This window comes from Onychostoma macrolepis, chromosome 04 (genome assembly GCF_012432095.1).
Source record: "Onychostoma macrolepis isolate SWU-2019 chromosome 04, ASM1243209v1, whole genome shotgun sequence".
Classification (NCBI taxonomy): Eukaryota; Metazoa; Chordata; class Actinopteri; order Cypriniformes; family Cyprinidae; genus Onychostoma; species Onychostoma macrolepis.
This window is the reverse complement of record NC_081158.1, coordinates 5,632,455-5,648,914: the sequence shown is the minus strand read 5'-3', so window position 1 is coordinate 5,648,914 and position 16,460 is coordinate 5,632,455. Positions and strand designations below refer to the sequence as shown.

At 35.7% G+C, this 16,460-nt stretch overlaps 1 pseudogene; it reads left to right on the top strand.

Annotated features, from left to right (window-relative positions):
• Nucleotides 1-3,014: 3,014 nt before the first annotated feature.
• Nucleotides 3,015-5,072, top strand: LOC131538599 (interferon-inducible GTPase 5-like; annotated as a pseudogene).
• Nucleotides 5,073-16,460: the final 11,388 nt, after the last annotated feature.

Genomic DNA, 16,460 nt, shown 5'->3' with positions numbered 1-16,460 from the left:
GAAGACTTCGTCAATCGTACCTGATGGAATATCTTGAGTAGAAATCATTTCTTGAAGGTCTTTGAGTTCGCCCTCAGTTTCATCTGGTTCTGTTTTTAGCTCAACACAATCTTGCTGTTTGAAGACTTCGTCAATCGTACCTGATGGAATATCTTGAGTAGAAATCATTTCTTGAAGGTCTTTGAGTTCGCCCTCAGTTTCATCTGGTTCTGTTTTTAGCTCAACACAATCTTGCTGTTTGAAGACTTCGTCAATCGTTCCTGATGGAATATCTTGAGTAGAAATCATTTCTTGAAGGTCTTTGAGTTCCCCCTCAGTTGTGAAAACGAAATGTTCAGCTGTCGCCATCTTAAAAGGAATTGCCAAATATTTCTTAATTTTTAAAAAAATATATCAGATCAAGATATCGCCCACAAGACGTGGCTTGAAGTATCGACAATGACTGTAAACCTAAAAATCCAACTCAACAGGAATACAACCAGAGAAGAATCCACCTAAACCCTTTACTTTAACTGAACACCAAAGTGACAAGACAGAAAACCAGGGAATAGTTAAACTGTCATTTTGTACAGGTGGCATTAGAGCACCAACACTCATGCATGTGTAAAGCCTGCAGTTTGAGAATGCTTGTTATTTGCATGCAGATGGAAAAGTATTTTGGTCACAAAAAGTACAGATGCAAATTCATTCAGCATTCTAAATGCAAAATGGGCATTTGGCACACTGGTCTGAAATTCTTACAGCAACAGCAACCTCTTTTTTAACCTCGTTATTTTGGTCACGTTGAATATAATGTCCATCTGCATTCCTTCAGTCTTAATGTAAGATGGCATGTTTGATCCACAGCTGTATGTTTGTATATGATCTTCTTTAAACTTTCAATGGACTTACATGACTCAGTATCTTTTAGCAACATTCATATTTCATATAGTTCTGCAACTATTCTTGCTGATGAAAAGAAGTACAGTGAGTTTGAGGAGATACATCAAATATAACCAGGTTTGGAATTAATCTCAAATAACAAAATGTTTTCACTGTACTAATGAGAGTAAGTAGGCAATTTAAACAGAGAGAGAGAGAAAAGAAAGAAAAAAGAAAACATAGAATTTTTGTGCGTCTGTGTGATTGTGATTTACTTTTTGTATTAATTTGCATGCAAATGACAAGCAAGTCTCCTCTCGTTGCTAAGGTCACAACATTTTGCCTTTCAAATTAACTCTAGCCCTGGGTGTGTACAATTGCTCTAAGGTCCTTTTAGACATGCCTGTGTTGCATGTCTCTTTATTCATCCCTTTTACTCCCTTTATTTGTGACTCACTGTACTGTATTTCAAAAGCAATAAGAGTTGATGAGAAAAAAAATTTAAAGAATCACCAGAATCGCTTATAGACATCACAACTCAAAAGAGTTCTAAAAGGTCCATTCAATGTTTTAAGAATATTGTGCAGATGCAGAAACATATATACACATCATCAAACTAAAAAATTACAAATAATATTAGTGTTTTTACATTTAGCTTCTCTTCAGCATTATTCAGAAAACCAGTTGTCCTAAAAGGGTGCTTTTTTTTGTCTGATTATTATGTTTATTGTAATGATTAAATATTTTTGTCATCACTTGCAAGAAATAGAAACCATACATCATTAATTTCACTGGCTTATTATTTACTTTCTTTTGCCGCTTGCTTGTTACAAAGGGGATTCATAAGAGTGAAACAGAAAGTAAAGGGCTAATGTACATTACACCCAACTAAAACAAATCAGTTTTACTCATGAGGTGAAAGATTTTGCATTTTGCTTGAATGAATTTGGATTCAAATTTTAAAGTGTATATTTTAGCAACATTCATATTTCATATAGTTCTGCAACTATTCTTGCTGATGAAAAGAAGTACAGTGAGTTTGAGGAGATACATCAAATATAACCAGGTTTGGAATTAATCTCAAATAACAAAATGTTTTCACTGTACTAATGAGAGTAAGTAGGCAAATTAAACAGAGAGAGAGAGAAAAGAAATAAAAAAAGAAAACATTGAATTTTTGTGCGTCTGCGTGATTGTGGTTTACTTTTTGTATTCATTTTGCATGCAAATGATAAGCAAGTCTCCTCTCGTTGCTAAGGTCACACAATTTTGCCTTTCAAATTAACCCTAGCCCTGGGTGTGTACAATTGCTCTAAGGTCCTCTTAGACATACTCACTGTACTGTATTTCAAAAGCAATAAGAGTTGCAGAGAAAAAAAATGAAAGAATCACCAGAATCGCTTATAGACATCACAACTCAAAAGAGTTCTAAAAGGTCCATTCAATGTTTTAAGAATATTGTGCAGATGCAGAAACATATATACACATCATCAAACTAAAAAATTACAAATAATATTAGTGTTTTTACATTTAGCTTCTCTTCAGCATTATTCAGAAAACCAGTTGTCCTAAAAGGGTGCTTTTTTTTGTCTGATTATTGTTATGTTTATTGTAATGATTAAATATTTTTGTCATCACTTGCAAGAAATAGAAACCATACATCATTAATTTCACTGGCTTATTATTTACTTTCTTTTGCCGCTTGCTTGTTACAAAGGGGATTCATAAGAGTGAAACAGAAAGTAAAGGGCTAATGTACATTACACCCAACTAAAACAAATCAGTTTTACTCATGAGGTGAAAGATTTTGCATTTTGCTTGAATTAATTTGGATTCAAATTTTAAAGTGTGGGTCCTCTCTTGCCACAAATGAACTGACACCAAACCGGTTTTACTAGTTTATATCATGACAGGAAAATTGAAAACCTGCATTTTTTTTACATACACATTCGCTGGCTTCAGGTTGCTTCTCATCAAGAGATCTCTTGCTCAAAATATATTTGGTAAGAATGGAAATGTGTATTTATCTTTATTACTGGGGGGGGGGGAATCAAATACATTTTTAATTTTATTGTTTATGTGCAGTCTGGTACTGTATAAGACCAATCAGTATTTCTGTATCTAAATGTACAAAACCTACTTTTTATTGGTTAGTTACAACTATCTGCTAAGAAAATACCTCAAACTTGTGACCGATAAGCATAAAGGTAGGAATTCTTTAGTTTATCATAAGTGTTTACATATTCAGCTGTGTTAATAACAATTATAATTTCTTGATAATCCAACTGTAAGGCATTTTTGTATGTTTTGTATGCCATCTTTTTAGATGGAGCTCGCCAATAACTTCAGTCTGACAGAGCAGTTAAAAGAGCTTCAAGAAATTATATCTACTCAAGATATTCCGTCAGCAACAAACACAATCAATGAATTCTTCAAACAGCAGGATCTTTTAGATCTTAACATTGGTGTGACAGGAGAGTCGGGGTCTGGAAAGTCAACATTTGTCAATGCTCTCAGGGGTTTAGGAGATGAAGATGATGGATCTGCCAAAACTGGCCCAATAGAAACCACTATGGAACCTGAAGTTTATCTTCACCCACAATTAAAAATGTGAAAGTGTGGGATCTTCCAGGCATTGGATCACCAAACTTCAAAGCCCATGAGTATCTTCAACTGGTTGAGTTTGAACGCTATGATTTTTTCATCATCATTGCTTCAGATCGGTTCAAAGAATGTCACACTCATCTGGCTGAAGAGATTGTGAGAATGGGGAAAAAGTTTTATTTTGTCCGTTCCAAGATTGACTTAAGCATTACCGCTGAGAAGAGGAAGAAGAACTTTGATGAGGAAAAACGCTAAACATCATTCGAGAGGACTGTGAAAATGGTTGGTTTATGCAGTTAATAACAACATTTTTGGCTGACAAGGAGTCTTGTTTTTAACATAATGCTGTACTGAATAAATATATTTAGTCTACTAAAGATTTATAATTATAATGATGACTTTACTGTTAATTATGAAAATTGTTCACGAATAAAATGTTACCAATATTACTCTACTAATAATTAAGACGTTATTATGTAAAATATTCCTGTGTGTATATATATATTTTTGTTTCTGTCTAGGGCTGAGGAAGATCGGTATAGAGGATCCTGTTGTGTTCCTGATCTCTGGCTGGAAATTTGGCAAATATGACATTAATCTGCTGCAGGAGAGAATAGAGAAAGAGCTTCCAAAGCATAAGAGACATATATTAATGTTAGCTTTGCCAAATATCACGATGGAGATAAACGAAAAAAAGAGAAAAGCTCTAGAGGCAAACATTGGAAGAGTTGCTTTCCTGTCTGCTTTTGCAGCTGCAGTTCCTCTTCCTGGTCTTTCAATTGCTGTAGATTTAGCCATTGTAAAACAACAAACAGAAAAGTACTACAGGACCTTTGGTCTGGATGATGAATCAATGCAAAAGCTGTGCAAAAGATCTGGGAAGAGCATAGAGGAACTGAAGAGTCTGATGAAGTCTCCTGCGTGCTGGGATAAACCCAACATCAATATTTGCTGTGCTGGGTGCTGCATCCCTGACTCTGGCTGAAAATACGGCCGAACATGTTTTGAGCTTCTTACCTATTATTGGCACTGTGGCAGCAGGAGGAATGTCTTACATTACTGTGTCAATAATGCTGAAGAGATCTCTGGATGACATAGCAGAAGATGCCAGGAACGTGCTGATGGCTTCAGTGCAGACTGAGGTGTAAACATAATTGGACAGACTTAAAAGTCCATTCCTGCAAAAGTCCAGCAAAATATTAAATTAAATAAAGAAAACAAAAATATGAATGTATATTCCTTGTCACATTTAATGCAATATATCTAATAGAAACAGTTGATATATTCTATTGTTTACATGTATTCAAATAGCAGCTACTTGTATTCAAACTTCCATTTAAGGGGAAAAAACATAATAAAGTTTGGCTAAATAAGTCACTGTGATACATTTATTGTTTAAATTTTTTGTTCAGTAAACATGATCTTGCATTTCTTTTTACTTTGTTCTGTTTCTTTCTTTTCTGAAATAAATGTACATTAAATATTATAAAATTTGGTTTTGGCCATTCTTTTTTAAATTTACTTTCCCCCTGGAGAAATAATACTGCTTCATGACCTCTGTTGCCACTGTTTTAATTTTACTTTAAAAAAAAAAACTAAAATAAATAATTATATATCACTTTGAAATGACAGCGAAATGCTGACTATAATTTCGATTTGATGCCATATGAGGAAAAATGGAGTAACACTCCCGGTGCTTGAGACCAACATAAAGAAAAGGATATTAAATTTGCATGTTAGTCTAGATTATTGTAATGTTTAATATGTAATGTTTAATATGTAATTCATAATAAACTCAGCAAAAAAGAAAGAAAAGTAAAGTAAAAAAAAAATGCCCTCTCATATTCAACTGCATTTACTTCTGCAGATTTCTTAACATGTGTGAATACAGTGGAGATATTAGAGAGCAATCTACAAATACTTGATTTTTTTCAGAAATATTGTTAATCTTGGAGGAAAATTAGCTGTGGGTATATGTAGTGAGTACCCGGGAGCAAACGTCAATATGATTAATGACTTTGACATTTTGTGACCTCATAATAATAATAATAATAATATCCATATGTGACCTTTGATCTCATAATGAGATCCAGATGCGGAAATCGGCATGCGTGAAATTCTGACATTAACCTGTGAGCTCTGGAGAATGAGGTATGTTGTTTGTACGTGTCTGACCGGTGGCAAAAACATAAATGATCTGCCAAGTAATGTTTTTGAAGATTTTATGGTCCGTTTTGAATCTTCTGCATTGGCGCATCTGCAGCACGCGTGTCCGTGGTACCAGGTTGCATTCCAAGGCGCGCTTGCATTTTTGGTCGCTCTCTCTCTCTCTCTCTCTCTCGGTGCATGCGGAGTGTTGGGGTGTGTGTGAGGGTGCTCACGGGGAGAGGACGAGTGATTTGGGTTTTTTCCCACTTATATATATATATTTTTTTTTTCTTGTTTTCTAATAATATGAATGATTGTTTTCTTTCTAAAAATAACATTTGATTTTTTTTGTGAGTGCTTTGGAACTTTTGAGGCGGTATCGGGATGGCGTCTACCCCCGTGGGGGTGGCGTCACCTGTGTCGCTCCGTCATGGAATCAGGTGTGTACAGGTGCAGGGAGTCACTGTCGAAGACGTGCTGCTAGCAATTGGAGAAAAAGTTGGATATGAAAACATTACTTCGGCATCTAGGATGAATAAAGCAATAGTGGTGTTTGTCGATGGAATTGTGGTAAGTGGTGATTTTTTAATAATTTCACCTCTTGTTACTCCGACAACTAGAGTTACGATATCCAACGTGCCTCCTTTTATTCGGTAAATACGGTAAATTGCGATACGGTAAATTGGCTTGTGAGATTAAGATGATTCCATTGAGGTGTAAAAACGCCGCTCTTAAACATGTTACGTCTTTTCGGAGACAAGTGTTTATGTTCTTAAATGAATCAGAGTTGGATATTTCGTTCAGAGTGTTGCATGAAGGGAAAGCGTATGTTATTTACGCGAACACTGGAAGCATGAAATGCTTTGAGTGCGGGGATATCAGACATAAAAGGCATGCATGTCCACATAAGGCCCAGGTTAGTGGAGTGGAAGTCAGGCCTAGTACTTCTGCTGCTGGTGACAGTAGTAATTCAACTACTGAGGACGTGCAGCCTCAAGCTGCATCACAGACAAACACGGATAGTGATGGATTGAGTGAAAGTCAGATTGAGGATGTTAATGAAATGGTTGATTCTGCTAGAAATCAGGAGGTTTCTGAACTGGATGGTGATAGTGTAAAGAATGATGATGTAGCTACGGTCAGTGTTGAAAGGGATTCTAATGAAAATTTTGAAATGTCTAATTTTGGTGAAATGTGTACTGATGCTGATTTAGGGTTGAAAGATGATGATACGTTCTCTGAGATATCTGACATTGGATTACAGTGTGGAAATGTGGAAGATGTGTATACATTGCAAGATAGAAACGAGTTTCTGGATGTAACTTTCAGTAGAAATATTGAAGTTAAAGATTTTTTTCCAGATGTAGATAAATTCATTCATACAGTGAAATTGTTGCAGAGAAATGTTAGTTATGAGGCCTTAAGTGCACAGAAAAGATTCAGGCTGAAGAAGATGTTAACAAAGCTAAGAAAGAACAAAGCATCTGTTTTACAAAACAAATCAAATATTTAAGTCACATGGTGTGAATATCTTTTTCTGTTTTTTTTTATATATTTTTTTTTCTATGGAGCTGTTGAGGGTGGGCTCTTTAAATATAAATGGGAGTACAGATGGAAATAAATTGGCAATGATATCAGAGTTATTTAGTATTAAAAAGGTAAACATAGCTTTCTTACAAGAAACACACACTAATTTAGACAATGAATCTGAATGGAATAGATGGTGGAGGGAAAAGTGTTCTGAGTCACGGGACAAATATAAGTGCTGGTATAGCCATTTTGTTTTCTAAAGAGATTAATGTTAATATTTTGGCTGTAGAGGAAATTGTAAAAGGAAGAATATTACTGTTAAAGATGGAATATGAGGGATCCGTGTTTGTATTGATAAATGTCTATGCACCAAATAATGGACCTGAGCGGTTGAGATATTTTTTAAAGTTAAGGAATGCTATTCAGAAAATCGATGATAATGTTGTTACTATTATTGGAGGTGATTGGAATTGCACTGTTGATTTTATTATTGATAGAAATGGAGAAGAACCCCATCATGGATCTAGTTTTGTATTGTCAAATATTTTAAAAGAATTTGAATTAATAGATATTTGGAGAAGAAGAAATATAGGGATTAAACAGTATACTTGGCTTAAAGTATCTAATAGTGGGGTTAGTGGAGCTAGATTAGATAGATTTTATATACGTAAAGAATGGAATAATAAAATTACAGATGTTTCTATGCTACCTGTTGGGTTTTCTGATCATCATTTGATATTGTTTGGTTTGAACATGAAAAGAACATCAAAGCCAAATTATTTTTGGCATTTTAATGTTAAACTTTTGCAAGAAGTTTTATTTTGTGAAAATTTTAATTTATTTTGGAATGATTGGAAGTTAAAAAAATATTATTTTGAAAATCTGTGTATGTGGTGGGAGGTTGGTAAAGCAAATATAAGAATATTTTGTCAAAATTATAGTTCACATTCTACTTTTATGGTGAAAAAAGCTATACAAAAACTTCAAAGAGATATACAAGCTTTGGAGAATATACTTGTGAATAATAACAATGATGGAAATGTACAAAATGAGCATATAAAAAAAAGAAGGAACTTGGTTCATTATTACAAGAACAAGTGAAGGGAGCGCTAATAAGAGCAAGGATTTGTTCAGTTAAAGACATGGATGCTCCTTCTTCATATTTCTTTCATCTTGAAAAGAAAAGTGTCCAGCAAAAGCAAATGTATCTTCTTCGTCGGCCTGATGGGGTCATAACATCTGACCCGGTGGAAATAAGGAAACTGGCAGTTAACTTTTATATGGACTTGTATGGTGCTGAGACTTGTGATCCTGAATGTGTTTCTGATTTGTTGAGTGATCTACCAAAGCTGACAAATGAACAGAAAAACTCTTTAGATAAGTTGATTACGTTTCAGGAGATTACTGAAGCAATGAAACAGTTATCAAATGGTCGTTCTCCAGGAATTGATGGATTACCAGCAGAGTTTTATCAGTCGTTCTGGAATGTACTAGGAAATGACTTATATGAAGTATTATTAGAGAGTATAAAGAATAAGTTACTTCCAACAAGTTGTCGAAGGGCAGTCCTTTCTTTGCTCCCTAAAAAGGGGGATTTATGCCTTCTAAAGAACTGGAGACCCGTCTCTTTACTGTGCATGGACTATAAAATACTTTCAAAATGTTTGGCAAATAGGCTGAAACATACTTTGGAATCATTGGTACATAGAGATCAAACATATTGTATCCCTAATAGGTCAATTATGGACAATCTGTTTTTGATAAGAGATGTAATTGATTTGAATCAGTTTAATAATGTTGACCTGGGTGTGCTTTCGTTAGACCAAGAGAAAGCTTTTGATAGGGTTAATCATATGTATCTTTTTGAGGAATTTGGGGTTTGGAAAAGATTTTATATCATACATTCAACTGTTATATTCTGAAGTTTTTGTTATCGTGAAAGCTGGTGGAGGGTTGAGTGCACCAGTACCTGTATTAAAAGGAATTAGGCAAGGCTGTCCGCTTTCGGGACAATTATATAGCCTTGTTATTGAGCCACTATTGTGCAGATTAAGAAGGAATCTCATTTCAGGAATCTCAAAATTACCTGGTGGATTGTTGTGGGTAAGAGATGGGTTAAAAATGCTAGGTGTTTTTTTAGGAAATAAACAATTTCAAAATAAAAATTGGGAGGGAATGCTGGAAAAAGTGTCTGCCAGATTGCTCAAATGGAAATCGTTGTTACCACTAATGTCATACAGAGGAAGAGTTCTGGTTGTAAATAACTTGGCTGCTTCAACTTTGTGGCACAGACTGACTGTAATGGAGCCACCTGAAGAATTAATTTGTAAAATACAGAGGACATTTGTGGAGTTTTTTTGGAGTGGAGAACATTGGATTCGTGCAGCAGCACTCTACCTTCCTGTGTATGAAGGAGGTCAAGGTCTTGTGGATGTGCAGAGTAAGATCTGTGCTTTCAGAATACAAGCAGTACAGAGATTCCTGTATCATAAGAACTTAATTTGGGCTCAGACTGCGAAAATGATTCTACAAAAAGCAGGTGGTAGACATCTGTTTTTAATGGACTTGGAAAAAATGAACCTGTCTGGGGTTACATCTTTTTATCGGTCAGTGTTGTACTCTTGGAGAACTGTTTTTAAAGTGGAAAGAGATGTTGACGAACTTGGAAGTTGGATAAAGGAGGAACCGTTGTTTTTTAATTCAATGATCCAGACAAGACTTTTATCATCTGCAAGTGTGTGTGCATGTTTACAAAGACATGGCATTGTGAATTTGGGACAACTTTTGAAAAATGACCGATGGGAATCAGTGGAAACTCTGAAAGAAGTAACAGGTTTAACCCTCTGGGGTCGACAAACGCATATATGCGTTTTGAGGCAGATTTTCCTGATAAGGCCGAAATGAGCTTGAATTACTCTGCCATTTTTGATCGTACAGATAAAAGCAATACACCATTCGAATCTGTAAGGGGTCTACTTTTATTTGTATACACTCATAATGACAACTAAACTTTGTGCTTCTGAAGAATAAAGAAAACAAACAGGGTGCGCTCTTTGTCTTCTCCGTCTCCGCGAACTGTTTTTAGAAATGCGTCACTAAAATGAACTGTAACTCAGCAAATACTTCACACAGAGACATGAGAAATATATCTATAGAAAGCTTGAAGTGTCTACTTTGAAATGAAGCAAGTCTTATCGAAAACAAACATTCTGTGATGAAGTAATCCATATGAAACCAACACGATGTTCAGTCTGTCCCGTCTGACTCATTATCGCTAATGTGACCCCGCCCTCGCGCGTCTCGCGCTGTTCATATGTAAATAACCACGTGGTAAGTGCGCGCGTGCAAACGCCCAACAACACAAACAAAGAGGAGGTCCTTCATCGCGGCTACTGTTCGTTTCTGGAAGAAGATGCGCCGAGTAAAAGCAGGATTTCCCTCCAAAGAAGAACACGATTTCATCCAGCAGAGGAGATGAGTAAGTAATGTTTCTTTTTTACATTAGTTACCGTTTTATTGTGACATAAACTTGAACAGATCTACTAACAGTTAGCTGGGTTTTCCCCCAAACGACAACATGATGAATGCTACGCGTCTAAGAATGTTTAGACCATGTTTATTATTGATACTCTGTTCACAAATATATTTTAATAGCGTGCTAAACAATAATAATTAGTTTCTCAGATATAAAATATCATTTTTTTATAGTACAAAGTACATCCTTTTATTGTACAAAGCATGCTCGAGTCTGTGGCTACAGAATCATATCATAGGCTACTATAAAATCATACATACTAGACTATATGACTGCAAAATCATAGTTGGGTTTTTTCCCAAACTATAATTCCTGACTACAATGTTTGAAATCGTGTAAAACATTTTGAATATGATAGGCAATTCATTGTATTTAAATTTCTTACAGCGCTATGATGTTTTCATGCTCTATATAAAACAATAAAAGTAATATGAGTGTACACTGTAACATGATGAATGCTACGAGTCTAAGTATGTTTAGTACATGTTTATTATTAATAGCCTACTCTGTTCAGAAATAGATTTTAATAACGTGCTAAACAATAATAATTAGTTTCTCAGATATAAGATTTCTTTCTCTTTTTTATGATAGTGATATATATGATATTTATGATATATATACAGATGTTCCTGATATTAACATGCTCACAAATGTTTTTTGTTTGTATTTTATTGAATCAGATACCAGCATCAGATGAATCCTGATGTCTCTTCAAACTGTTTTCCTCTGAGAGCGCTGTACCAACATCAGATGTTCAACTACACTGATATTCTATGTCAAAACAAGCTCCTTCTCTACTGATTATGTTTTTCTTCTTGAATCCATGGAAAGAAGTAGAAACATAAATAACACACGTAAATATCAGGTATGATTTACTTGTTTCACTTGTTGAACAGAATCTGTTGCAGGAATGACTCAAAGTCTGTTCACATCTCTGTGGTTAGATCAGTGTGCACAATAATGTGTCTTTGACCTTCATTATGTATGTTTTGATTATACTGTGTTGTAAATAAAATACAAATAATTAAAAAAAAACCTTTTTTTCAATCTCCTCACATTCTCTCTTACCTGCCTCACAGTCACACTGATGGGCCATTAGGGGCCCATAGGGGAGGGCCCTTTGTCTCTCAGGTGAAAATCACTTAATATTCATGGCCATTGCCACTCCCTCGCATATAGACCCTCGATCACAAAACATGTCTTGAAAATTTTAAATCAATATATTGTTTTCTGTGAATGAGTAAGCAGAATGATTTTCACATAATTTTGAAGTAAATATTCTAGCCTACAAGACTGATTACTCAAAAGTCTTGGTCAGGACTATTTAGTGTTCAGCTACATTTTTTTCCCCAAAACTTACAAACCACGCATAATATTTTTTTTCTAAAAAATGCAAACATGTACATCCATCTTGGTCACATATTATTGTAGCACAGTTTGTGCTGAATACAAAAAAAATTACATGTTGGTCAATAGTATGTTTTAAGTAGCTGAAATAAGCACAAATATCAGGGCATGTCAAAACATCTCAAGGGCCCCAAAATGACCTCAGACCCAAGAGGGTTAAAGTCGGCACACTTGACTGAAAAGCTGGTGTAACCAAGTGGCTATAGAAAAAATATTGGACAAAGATTTCCTTCAGTTATAAAAAGTGAACTGGATTTTCCAAAAATAAGAGTTGCTGCTGTCATCCGTGAAAGGCAAGAGGATGAATCAGTAGGCTCAATTCTATCTTTTGAAACTCCACGGCTGGACTTGTTTGAAACTACATCAAAGAAAGCCATATATAATGCTACAGTCAAAGTGTTGCATCAAGATTCGCTTAAAAGACAAAAGATCTCAAAGTGGCCTGATCTGTTGAAGCCAGAATTTCTAGTGAGAGACAGGTGGAGAACCCTGTATAAGCCACCAGTGGAGAAACGAACCGCATATTTACAATGGAGGATTCTTCAAGGGGCAATAGCAATGGACAAACATGTGGCACACTTGAACCCAGCAGTAGGGGTGGGATGTAGCATTTATTCTTAAAATGTAAAAGGTTAGAAGGTCTTTTTGATGTTCTGAATAGATTGTTTCAAGCTTTTGGTGAAGAATTCTCAGAACAAGTTTTTATAAGGGGTGTGAAATATAATTTTTTAGAAAGAAGGAAGATGTGTATGTTAAATTATTTACTAGGAACTGCAAAACTGGCAATATGGGAAACCAGAAAAAATCAAGGGTTGCAGTTCAATAGTATTAATGCTGAAATGATGTTCATGAAATTAGTAGCTGGTAGACTAAAAATAGAATTTGCATACTATAGTCTTATAAATAATGAGATGGGTTTTAATGATATGTGGTGTGTTAATGATGTTTTGTGTATGGTTCATGATGGACACTTGGGTTTGAATTTTTAAGTTTCAATATTTATTATGTGAGTTGTTATTACGTCACCAAAGTCAGTTAACTCTCAGCACATAGAATCTTTTTCATCTAGATATCACGCTATAGAGACTGTGTCTGTTCCCCGAACTAGAAAATACAGAAAACATCCAAACCAAAGTAATAGTAACAATTTAATTGATGTTCAACAAATAAAAAAACGATATAATACAGATAAACACATGATAAAGCTTGGCTTATTGAATATTAGATCCCTTTCTTCAAAAGCACTTTTTGTAAATGATATGTTCACTGACCATAAACTAGATGTGCTTTGTCTGACAGAAACCTGGCTAAAACAAGATGATTACATTACTTTAAACGAGTCTACACCCCAAGATTACTGTTACAAACATGAACCGCGTCCAAAAGGTAAAGGGGAGGTGTTGCTACAATTTATAGAAATATTTTCAGTATCTCTCAGAGGTCGGGTTTCAAGTATAATTCGTCAAGTAATGGTGCTTCATATAACGTTATCCAAAGAAACAAGTGTTAATGATAAATCCTGTGATGTTTGTACTGGCTACTGTATACAGGCCACCAGGGCACCATACAGACTTTATTAAAGAATTTTCTGATCTTCTATCGGAGTTAGTACTGACTGCAGATAAAGTCCTAATCGTTGGTGATTTTAATATCCATGTTGATAATGAAAGAGATTCGTTGGGATCAGCATTTATAGACATTCTAAACTCAATTGGTGTTAAACAACATGTGTCAGGACCTACTCATTGTCGAAATCATACTCTAGATTTAATACTGTCACATGGAATTGATGTCAGTGGCGTTGAAATTTTGCAGCAGAGCGATGATATCTCAGATCATTATCTAGTCTCCTGTATATTCCATATAGCTAAAGCTGTAAAGCCAACTTCTTGTTACAAATATGGTAGAACCATCACTTCTACCACAAAAGGCTGCTTTATAAATAATCTTCCTGACTTATCTCAGTTCCTCAGCATATCCAATAGCTCAGAACAACTTGATGATGTAATAGGAACTATGGACTCTCTCTTTTCTAGCACTCTAGATGTGGTTGCTCCTTTACGCTTAAGGAAGATTAAGGATAAGAGTCCAACACCGTGGTATAATGAGCACACTCGCATCCTAAAGAGAGCAGCCCGGAAAATGGAGCGCAGCTGGAGGAAAACTAAATTAGAGGTATTTCGTTTAGCTTGGCGGGAAAGTACCCTATCCTACAGAAAAGCATTAAAAACGGCTAGATCTGATTACTTTTCATATCTTCTAGACGAAAACAAACATAACCCTCGGTATTTATTCAATACAGTAACTAAATTAACGAAAAATCAAGCATCAACAGGTGTTGGCATTTCCCAAGAGCATAGCAGTAATGACTTTATGAACTACTTCACTTCCAAGATCGATACTATCAGAGATAAAATTGTATCCTTGCAGCCGTCAGCTACAGTATCGCATCAGATAGCGCACTATAGATCCCCTGAGGAACAATTTCATTCATTCTCTACTGTGGGAGAGGAAGAATTGTATAAACTTGTTAAATCATCTAAACCAACAACATGTATGTTAGACCCGATTCCATCTAAACTACTAAAAGAGCTGCTTCCAGAAGTCATAGATCCTCTTTTGGCTATTATTAATTCATCATTGTCTTTAGGATATGTCCCCAAAACCTTCAAATTGGCTGTTATTAAGCCTCTCATTAAAAAACCACAACTTGACCCCAAAGATCTAGTTAATTACAGACCGATCTCAAATCTCCCTTTTCTGTCAAAGATACTAGAAAAGGTAGTATCCTCACAATTATATTCCTTCCTAGAGAAAATGATATCTGTGAGGAATTCCAGTCAGGATTTAGATCGTATCATAGTACTGAGACTGCTCTCATTAGAGTTACAAATGACCTGCTTCTATCATCTGATCGTGGTTGTATCTCTTTATTAGTTCTACTGGATCTTAGCGCTGCGTTCGACACTATCGGCCACAACATTCTTTTGAATAGACTAGAAAACTTTGTTGGCATTAGTGGAAGCGCCTTAGCATGGTTCAAATCGTACTTATCTGACCGCCATCAGTTCATAGCAGTGAATGAAGAGGTATCATATCGATCACAAGTGCAGTATGGAGTACCTCAAGGCTCAGAACTAGGGCCGTTACTTTTCACGCTTTACATGTTACCCTTGGGAGATATTATCAGGAGACATGGTGTTAGCTTTCACTGTTATGCTGATGATACTCAGCTCTATATTTCTTCGCCCGGTGAAACACACCAAATTGAGAAACTAACGGAATGCATAGTCAATATAAAAAACTGGATGACGAATAATTTTTTATTGCTAAATTCAGAAAAAACAGAGGTGTTAATTATCGGACCTAAAAACCCCACATGTAATAACCTAGAACATTATCTAACACTTGACGGCTGCTCTGTCAATTCTTCTTGATCAGTCAGGAACCTAGGTGTGCTGTTCGATAGCAATCTGTCATTTGAAAGCCATGTTTCTAGCATCTGTAAAACTGCATTTTTTCATCTCAAAAGCATATCTAAATTGCGACCAATGCTCTCAACGTCAAATGCAGAAATGTTAATTCATGCGTTTATGACCTCAAGGTTAAACTATTGTAATGCTTTATTAGGTGGTTGTTCTGCACGCTTGATCAACAAACTACAGTTAGTCCAAAATGCAGCAGCTAGAGTCCTTACTAGAACCAGGAAATATGACCATATTAGCCCGGTTCTCTCAACACTGCACTGGCTCCCTATCAAGCATCGGATAGATTTTAAAATCTTGTTAATTACTTATAAAGCCCTGAATGGTTTAGCTCCTCAGTACTTGAGCGAGCTCTTATCACATTATAGTCCTCCACGTCCGCTGCGTTCTCAAAACTCTGGCCGTTTGATAATACCTAGAATATCAAAATCAACTGCGGGCGGCAGACCCTATTCCTATTTAGCACCCAAACTCTGGAACAATCTACATAACACTGTTCGGGAGGCAGACACACTCTGTCAGTTTAAATCTAGATTAAAGACCCATCTCTTTAGCCTGGCTTACACATAACACATTAATACGCTTCTATTATTCAAATCCGTTAAAGGATTGTTAGGCTGCATTAATTAGATCAACCGGAACCGAACACTCCCCATAACACACGATGTACTCGTTACATCGTAAGTTGAATGGCATCTACGCTAATATTTGTCTGTTTCTTTCCTAGTCTGTTTCTCAGTCCGTATCCGATCAGATGGTGGATCAGCACCAAGAGATGATGTCTGCAGCCCTGATCGTCAGCGGAGACCAGCACACCCAGATGACCCCCAGAGATATATCCCCAGATATATCAACCAAAAATAACAAAATAACTAAAATATAATAAAATA